Genomic DNA, 9,035 nt, shown 5'->3' on the forward strand with positions numbered 1-9,035 from the left:
TCAATGAGCTGCAAAAATCAGCATCAGCTTTTTATTTTCCTGTATTGAATTGCCTATGTCCATACAAAGGACTGTCCATACAGTCATATAGTCATACAGACTGATGTCAGTGTTATTACTGTGTTACAGTGTTACACAGTAACAGTGTACTGTGTACACAGTGTTACTGTGTTATTACTGTATTACAGTGTTACCACTGTCATACAGACAGATGTCAGTGTTATTCCAAGCAGGTACCCAGTCACAGACTAAAAATCAATTACCTTGTGAGGGCAACCTTTGACTAGTGGCCAAGCACACCTGAGCTACAGCCCCTGCTCAAGCCTCTGCCTCCTGTCCAGAGATGTGTTGTCTTATCTGTAAGAGTCATTTCAGCAGGACAAAAAGGCAGCCCAGTTTCAGCCTCTGAAACCTGGAACAAAGTCCAAACCTTATATATTAATTCCCCTATAACGTTGATAAATTAATCCTTACTTGTCTTTTTTCTAACATCTGCAATCCTTTTAGTTCAGTTTTTTGGTGGAATTCTCCTAAAAAGTTACTCTGCAAAGTACTTATGTATAGAAAAAGGCAGGGAGTAATTTCTTTAATAATGAGGGGGAAAAAAGTACATTTTTTGTCCTTTGTTGTCAGTGCATGACACGCTGTCTCACTGAGGAATACTTTGCATCAGAAGCTTTAGCTACTGATTGAATGTGGAACTATATGGTATTATAACAGCCAGTATGTTACTGTTTCCATTTCTTATCGTGAATTGTAGAGAAGTGACAAGTGCTTTCTCCGTACTAAAAATAATATTATACAGAAGATGGCAGTGCCACAGCTGGAGAAGGTGTAGGCTATATTACCATTAGGGGTATTAGACTCATTTCCAGGCTAATACCATGGCAAAACAGATAGTTCGATGTGCTCCTATGACCTGGGAGACTTCAGCTGAGTGCTTTCTCCATTAGGTTCCTTTAGTCTCACTTTTTTCATTTTGCAGCTTTAACCTGTATGAAGCAGAGCTTTCACAGGAACAAAAAGGAAGAAGTTATGATGGAATTGGTCTGTTAATGTGCTATCTTAACACCCTTTCTTCCTCCCTCCCCATATAATCATCTTGATACTTCCTGTACAGAAAGAAGATGTAATTAATGTAATTAGCAAATATTTTAGAAACTAGTTCCCTCTTAAATTTTCAGAACACACCCATTTTAATTTGCTAGACTCTCATGTGGTATAATTTTCCCCTCTCTCTGTCAGAATAAATTGAGTGGTAGAAGCCACTGCTTTAATAGATGTGGTTTAGAGAAATGGAATCAATCTTTCTGAAAAAGAAGAACCTTATCCTAATAAGAGGAAGAAGCATACACAGGTGAAGAATGATTTCTAAGTGGTGATTAATATGCTTAAAAGTATGCCCGTGTGTCACCCTCATTAGAAAGATTTTAAAGGCAATAGCAGGCCTGCCGGATGAAGCCTGGGTAGACATCTGGCAAACTAGGTTCAAGGGGATTTTGAATTTGATCTTGGTGGCTAAAAGGCAGCTAAAACATTGCTTGTGAGGGAGAACATTAAAAGTCAGGCACAGCAGAGTGTTAGAGCTGAGATTTATCAGAGACCTGCTGGCAGCAAAATAGGTGTATGAGCCCCTTCTATAATGGGAAAACTAGACCAAGGTCAGTCTCCCATGCACGTGCTGTAGAAATATTTGCAGAATTAAGTTGTAACTAGATTATGGTTTTGTATGTTCATGGTCTTCTGAATTCTCTCAGGGTGTAAAGACACTTTTCACTCTGCTCTCTTGGTCTGCATTGTCTGTTTCTCCTCTTGGTACCCCTCTAGAGGAGCTGGTAAGCATCTCATGCTCTTATAAGGTTACAGCCCACTTTTTAAAGTGAATATATGGCTATCTTTAAAGCTGAGTAAGGTTTCCTCTTGGATGACGTGTCTGTTAACTGGCCCAACTAAAGGACAGGTTTTTCTGGGTAGGGGCAAGGTCATTGTTCATGGGTGTTTGTATAGGGAAATCCACAACATCCCATTTGTTGTTTTAGGTTTAGGACAACAACCCCTGGACAGATGATATTTCACAAGTTTCAAAAGATCTGTCAGATTTTACTGAGACAAATTCCTGAAGCTGTCACCCTAATTGGTGTCTATTGTATTAGTGTATCCTGAGCTTCCCTTCTCATAGCCTGCGAAAAAACTAGCATCCAAGTTAATAACTGAGCTTCCCTTTCCATTAGTCAGGCAAGAGCTGCTGTTCAGCCCCGTTCCCTTCTTCCTACCTCTCCCAGCTGCTCAGACTCACAGGAGTGATCCCTTCTGCTATATTTAAGCCCAGGCATAAAGGAGGGAGCGTGCACTCAGTCCAGGAGTCCCACTCCTCTGCTGGCTTCAACATTCCTGCTACTCCCTTTTTTTCTCTTCCTCTCTCAAGTGATTCCTTTTCTGCTTCCCTAATTCCTCTCAAAATGGTCATCCTTTTCCTTCTGCTAGGTTAGCAGGAAGTCAGCTCTTCTGCAGCGTGGTAGGCTCTGCTGATGCCGCTGTCTCCGAGGGAGGGGGGTACTGCGGCTGCCTGGTGATGGGGAGATGGCACCGCAATGACATCTTACCTGACTTAAGTGCCTGCCTGGACTAACGCCATACAAAGATCCAGTCCTGATGCAACCAGATGGCCCTGGCCTATACAGTAGTGCAGGAGCTATTTTATTCAATCCTACATAATACCACATACTTGCTGAATGTGTCAAATCTTCCCTAGCGCTGCCAACCTGGCTGCAGGCTTCCTCTCACCTGCTGCCTGGGAGCTGCTCCCTGGCTCTGACACCCCTTCACCTCCAGCTAGGAGGAAATGAGCCACCTTCCAGGATCGGTGCGTGGCCAGATCCTGCCCGGGGAGGGAGGGGTAGTGCCTGCACACCAGCGCGGCTCTGGAGCCTCTCCAAGGCCAGCAGCAGGTTTGCTGAGACGCCACCCTGCTGGGGAATGCACCTGCCCGGGAGAGAAGTGAGGGCTTGCAGCCTCCGCGCCGCAGCAGGAAGGGGAGCCGGCAGGAGCACCTGTTTCTTGGCAGGTGGTTGCCAGAGGAAGGGAAGAGATTTTTCCCCACCATCTCCCTCGTTAGCTCGATCCAGTGGAAGGAAAAGCCAGGAAAAACCCTTGCTGCCAGCCGGAAGCAGGGAACAGTGCTGGGCTGTCGTGTGTGGGCAGCGTCTGCTGCAGGTGAGTGAGTCCTCCTACCCGGGACCTGTCTGCGAGCGGGAAGGGACATACTCCATCAGGAGCTGCTGGCAGGTTTGGGGGCTGCTTCAGACATACTTCTTAAGAGACCCTGCCTCCTGTCTCCACATCATTTTTTTCTTGCGCCATCGTGTTTCCTCACAGCACATAAGGCTCAGGAGTTTCTTGCTCCTGTGGGACTCCCGGGTCTCCCTTGGCAGAGGTGCATCAGGACAGGATCTGTGGGGTCAGGATGATGGGTGCCTGTTACACGTACAGAGAGGAAGAGGAACACAAAACTATAACGGAGCACACCAGACCTATCTAGATTTCTATTAAAAGCAGCTGCACACTGACTCTGTTACAAGCAGCCCTCCACCATCCTCACCCCCAGAGCTCCTAGGCTTGGTGAAAGGAAGGGAAAGTCCACCATCACCAAGGACTTCCCCGAAGCTTCTTGAGTGATATCTGGTGGCAGGAGCACTGGTGGAACAGATGCTCACTTCTGGGGAAAGCATTATCCCTCTGGCAGAGTAGAGAGGGTGGGCTCTCCCCAGAGATACAGATTTGACAGCATAGGTTTGCCTGGATTTTGAGTAGCCATGGAAAGGAGGAGCATTGGGAATTGGTGGTTGATGTAGCAGACAAAGGAGTGTGGATCCCTTGCTAGGATTTTGGGTGAGGCAGACAGATACCACAACAAAAGCCCCATTACTCCCATTCCCCACAGGTTCATCTATTCCCGCTCCTGAGTTTTCAGGAGAAAGAACATCCCCATACATCCCAGGGCAGCAGTATCCCTGCTCCCAGGGGTGAAAACAGGCCTTGAGCACTAAAACATTCAGGGCTTCTGACTTGTGTGTTGGCAGTAAGTCAGGCATAAACCAAGATACATGAGCTTCATTTTCTTCGAGCTGACTAGAGAGTTAGAATAGAATAGGATATGCTTAGGTCAGCCTTGAATTGGTCAGGCAGTTGGACTAGGCGATCACTGTACGTCCCTTCCAACTGAAATAGAATAGAATAGACAGAATATAATAGACTATTTCAATTGGAAGGGACTTAGAACAATCCAGGGCTGACCAAGTTAAAGCATGTTATTAAGGACATTGTCCAAATGCCTCCTAAACACCGACAGGCTTGGGGCATTGACCACCTCTTTAGGAAGCCTGTGCCAGTGTTTGACCACCCTCTTGGTTAAGAAATGCTTCCTAAAGCATTGGACATTGGAAAAATTACATGAAAGGATGGGAAAATATTTGTGCCTATTCTGGAATAGAGGTTTCTGTGAGGCACAGAGCGGTGGCAAGTCCATCCCAAACAGGCTATGGCCAGATCTGGCCAAAAAGTAAATAAGCTGTGATGGACTGGAGAAGCAGGGGGAGGAGATGGCTTGCATTTGTTTGAGATTGTGTGGCTCTGTTGGGTCTGATCTAGATTGCCCATGCAAATCATTTTATGTATGGTTATTTTACAGTAATTCTTGCTGAACTTTCCTGGTCTCCATGATGTTCTCAAAGTCCACATAGCTGCGTAAAATCCTTCCAAGGCTGGAAGTGCTGCAGAAGCCTGTCCCACCCCCAGGCTTCCCCTCCTGAACACTGCGGGTAAGCAATGTCTCATGGTGTACCCTGAGTTCAGGGAGAGGAGGGAAGCGAGGAGTATTTCAACAGCTGAGCTGTATATGGTTCTGAAGTGAAAGTGTTAAATAACATACAGTCCATGGCCCATCTGTCAGATATCTGACAGTCAGACATAAAAAAGTCTATAAGTAAAAAAAAAATGCATATACCGTTCCCAGGCGGTCAGCAGGCGTGTGTCTCCCACACCTGCAGCCAGGAGTGGCCAGAAACCAGTTGAAGATGACCTTCAATTCCCAGTTTAATTTTGTCAGAGTAGGAAAAAAAAAATCCAATGAAAAAGGAAAAACATGAACATTTTTGTTTTCCTGCATTCCTAGTGCTTTCCTGTTCTTCCTCCCCAGCTGCCAGCCACCAGTGGGGAAGGACAGCCTGTCAATTTTTTCCTGAAATGTGACCTTCAGTCAGAAAGCATTGTGTGGCTGGGCTGGTCCTCTCCTCCTTTTTCTCTTGCATACAAAGGTGGGAGCACGGAGAGTACTGGGTTCAGTAGTAAGTAAACAGTAGAGATTAATGACCTGTGATAGACATTATCAAACTGGCTAATCTGATGGGCTAACTGGCTTAAACTCACAAAGGGTCCATGTTATGGTCTGTCCCAGACCAGTGAGACCAGGTAGCCTGAAGAAGGGCTACAGAGAGGCAACTGCTATGGAAAGGCTGTTCTTCTCCCTCATGGCGGAGCAGGGATCTACATCCCCTCCTTTCTCTTGATCTGATCTGGGCAAACTGATTTGCTGCATAATGCCAGGAAACCAGATGAGCAAAGTTGCTGTGAGATCTAGTGTTATCCCTTCTCCAGGGAGAGGTGAGTGACAGCCTAGGATAGGGCTGCTTTGGTTTAACGTACAGCCAGGCAGATTTTTGTTAAGAGGATGGGAGGCAATGCACCCATGCTGAGGAATGGGGAACTGTGGCTAGATTTAAGGAAAAATCTATTTGTGGTGCGAATGGTTAAACATTGGAATGATCCCAGAGGAGCTGTGGATCCTCCATCTTTCACAGTATCCTGCACCTGAGTGGATGGTGCCCTGAGCTTCTCAGTCTGACTTTGGGGTTAATACTGCTTTAAGCAGGTGGAGGGACCAGGTGGCTTTGCAAGGTCCCATCCCACCTGAATTCTTCTGTGATTCTAAGAGTAAAAATACTGTTGTTAGTGGCACAAACCCTCACAGTCCAGAGAAGCCCAAGCAAGTGTGGATGCTTATAGAGCAAAATATCATATTCCCAGAACATTTTCGAACAGACACGAGGAATCATGGAGGCAGACTTCAGTGGAAGCCTCTCCAAGTCATTTGTTTAATAGAGGTTAATATAATAGCAGGAAATACATGCTCGGAGAGGTCACACCTTATTGTGTTCTGCAGCCAGACGCTTTAACAGTTTTATCTGCTCCCTGTCCTTCTTCTGAGCAAATAAAAAATAACACGGTTAAATTTTAAAAAGCAACGTGGGATTGCAGTGCTGTAGCTTGATTTTTGGTTGCATTTTCCCTCATTGTGGTTTGTGCTGTTGTGGTTTTTTTTTGCTTACTGTTTGACTCACAACTTGTGTGCGCGACTTCGGTCAAGCAGCAGAAGGCCACAGACTTTGCACTTCTCCAAGCTTTATGTTTTCTTAGTTGCAAATCACAATTTAATCTACAAACCTGCTATCTACTAGACTCACCCGTTTGCTGGTAAGGAGGAGATAAGGCACCTCTGTGCTTGGAGAAGGAAAGGCAGGAGGAAGTAGTGCATAGCACCGAGCTGGTTTGCATAGGCTGGGGAAATGTCTCCAGGCTCAACATCTTCTCACCCCTCTACTTTGAAAGTGCCCCATGACATCCTCACCTTCTTGGGAACCTGTGGGCACATATGGACGGCACAAGGTATCTGGTCTCTCATGCAAAATCAAAGTGGGTCCCAGCAGGCACAAATCAGCATATTCAACCAGAGCTTTTTATTTATTTATTTATTTTTCTCCCTAATTGATGCTTTCTGATTGTTCTGGCTCTAGCCAGGAGCTGCAGATCTCCCACAGGCCTCCAGGCCAGTGTATCCCCTCTGGAGCCTGAGTGTCTGTGTCCCAGCCCGCTCCCTGCCCTGGCAGGCACCGGCACCGGCAGCCGTGCGGGGCAATAGCGGGGTGCACAGCTCACACGGGGCGATGGGTGCCGGGCCCGAGAACCCGCCGTGGCTACAGACTTCCTGGACACGTGCTGCCAGCTGGCAGTGTGCCTGGAGCCACGTCCAAAGTGACCTCATGCTCCATCACAGCCGGGGAGTGACTCAGGAGGAGCTTGGCCTGACACGGTCAGGCGGTGTCTGGTTCGGGCACCCCCACACACACTATTGTCCTCCCTCTCCCCCCACCCCACATTGGCTTGTCCCCAATGGAAGGGGGGTTTTGAGGCCTTTGCTAGCAGCAAAGGCACTGCCGTAAGGAGATACAGTCTGTGGAGACTGTCTGAGGACAGGGAGAGCTGTGGGAGAAAAGATCCCTGGTGCGTGCAGAGCTGCCACATGTGGAGGTCACAGATTGTCCCCACTCCTCCATAATGAGCCCAGAGTCCCAGCGCTGTGCAGAGCAGGGCACAAAGACAAACTGGGTGTGCTTGGCATGGGATGACAGGCTCCTGGAGAGCCATTTTTAATTGGGAGGGTGGCCGTCTCCCTGCCCGGGAGAAGTGACACAGCTCTGACACAGGGGATCTGCATCAGTTCCTGTCCCCACCACAGGCTCCTGCGGGACTCTGAGAAGTTTATGTGTATGTACCCGTGATGGCCGAGGCTGCATCGTCATGACAGGAAGGTGACCGGGAAGGCATTTTGGGTATCTCCAGGGCCTGCCCCATGTCTCAAGGGCTCAGCTATACCTGAGATGCTCCTGCTCCTCAGCACCTCTCCTTGCTTTGCGTACTAGCTGTGCTGGAGGATCCCTCTGGTGCTGTGGGACCAGCTGGAGAACTCACATGCCAAGGCAGGATGTTTTGTGAGAGAAATGGAAAAGGTTTCCCACTCTTGGTGTAAAACTGTACCCAGAGAAGCACTGATGGGGGCCAGGATGCTGGGGAGGTGATGAGCCCAGGATGCTGGGCTGCAGGTTGAGACAAGATGCTGTGCGGAGGGGAGCACCATGGAGCCTGCTTCTACCCTGCAGCCACCGCTGACCTTCTCCTACTCCCCTCCAGTGGTGAAGTGCTTCACAGACCAGCAGAGAGAAGAGCAAAGTTGCAGGGTATCAGGTCCCAGCTGTCTGGGGTCTCTTTCCAGGGAAGTGCTGAGACCACTGGTGATATAACCATCACATTTCTGTAGGGAACTTGGGAGGGGGAACCACTGGCAGTGCAGGGGGAGGGACAGGGCTGAGAACATGCAGCGAGGGCAGCTCTCACTCTTCCAGTGACTGGACTGGAAGGGTTAAGCCCTGGTCCTGACCCCCACCTCCTGCTGTCGTTCTGGGCAGCAGAGCCAGTTGGTGACAAGAGGCTGATGCTGATGAGAGAGCATGTGAAGCCAGAGCTTGTGAATGGGGCTTTATCCCAGGAGAGACCTGCCTCTGCTCCGTCCCTGCCCTGCTGCCAGCACCAGCTGCAGGCAGAGTCCTGCGGGCAGCAATGTGCCAGTAGCCTCTGAGCAGAGCACACGGGGCTGGGGAGGCAGGAGACTCGCCCTTGGGGCAGGCTGAGTTTCCCCCACAGTGCATGGAGGTCTCCCGGGAAGACGTGTGTGGCTGAGCTGTGCTCCAACGCGTGGGACTTTTGTGAGGGAGGCAGGGGAAGGTCTGCAGGCCAGGCTGGAGCAACCAAGGCCCAGGGTTTGGCCGGGGATTATTTGGTACAGGGGAGCAGAGTCTCTGCTTAATGATATCTTCTCTTCTTGACTCTTTCAGATGAAAGACCCAGGAAAGGAAGGACGCAGCCCTGGTTGTTCTCTTACAGTGCTCCTCTGGGGATGCTCCATCATGTCCTGCAGCCCTACCTGGGGGGTGGGCTCAGCCCCAGCACATGGACCATAGCTCTCCAGGTGGCACTGCTGCAGAAGGGAGCTCCACCACACTCCAAAGAATGAGACGGAGGTGTCCTCGCTTGAGAAATGTAGCTGCCTTTGCAACCGCTGCTGCCTTGACCCTCCACTTCGCTGTAAGGGTGTAGATTCATCTGTGCAACCACCCCACCGTGCCCTCTCCACCCAGCCACCCACC

Source organism: Numenius arquata, chromosome 8 (genome assembly GCF_964106895.1).
Source record: "Numenius arquata chromosome 8, bNumArq3.hap1.1, whole genome shotgun sequence".
In the NCBI taxonomy this organism is placed as follows: domain Eukaryota; kingdom Metazoa; phylum Chordata; class Aves; order Charadriiformes; family Scolopacidae; genus Numenius; species Numenius arquata.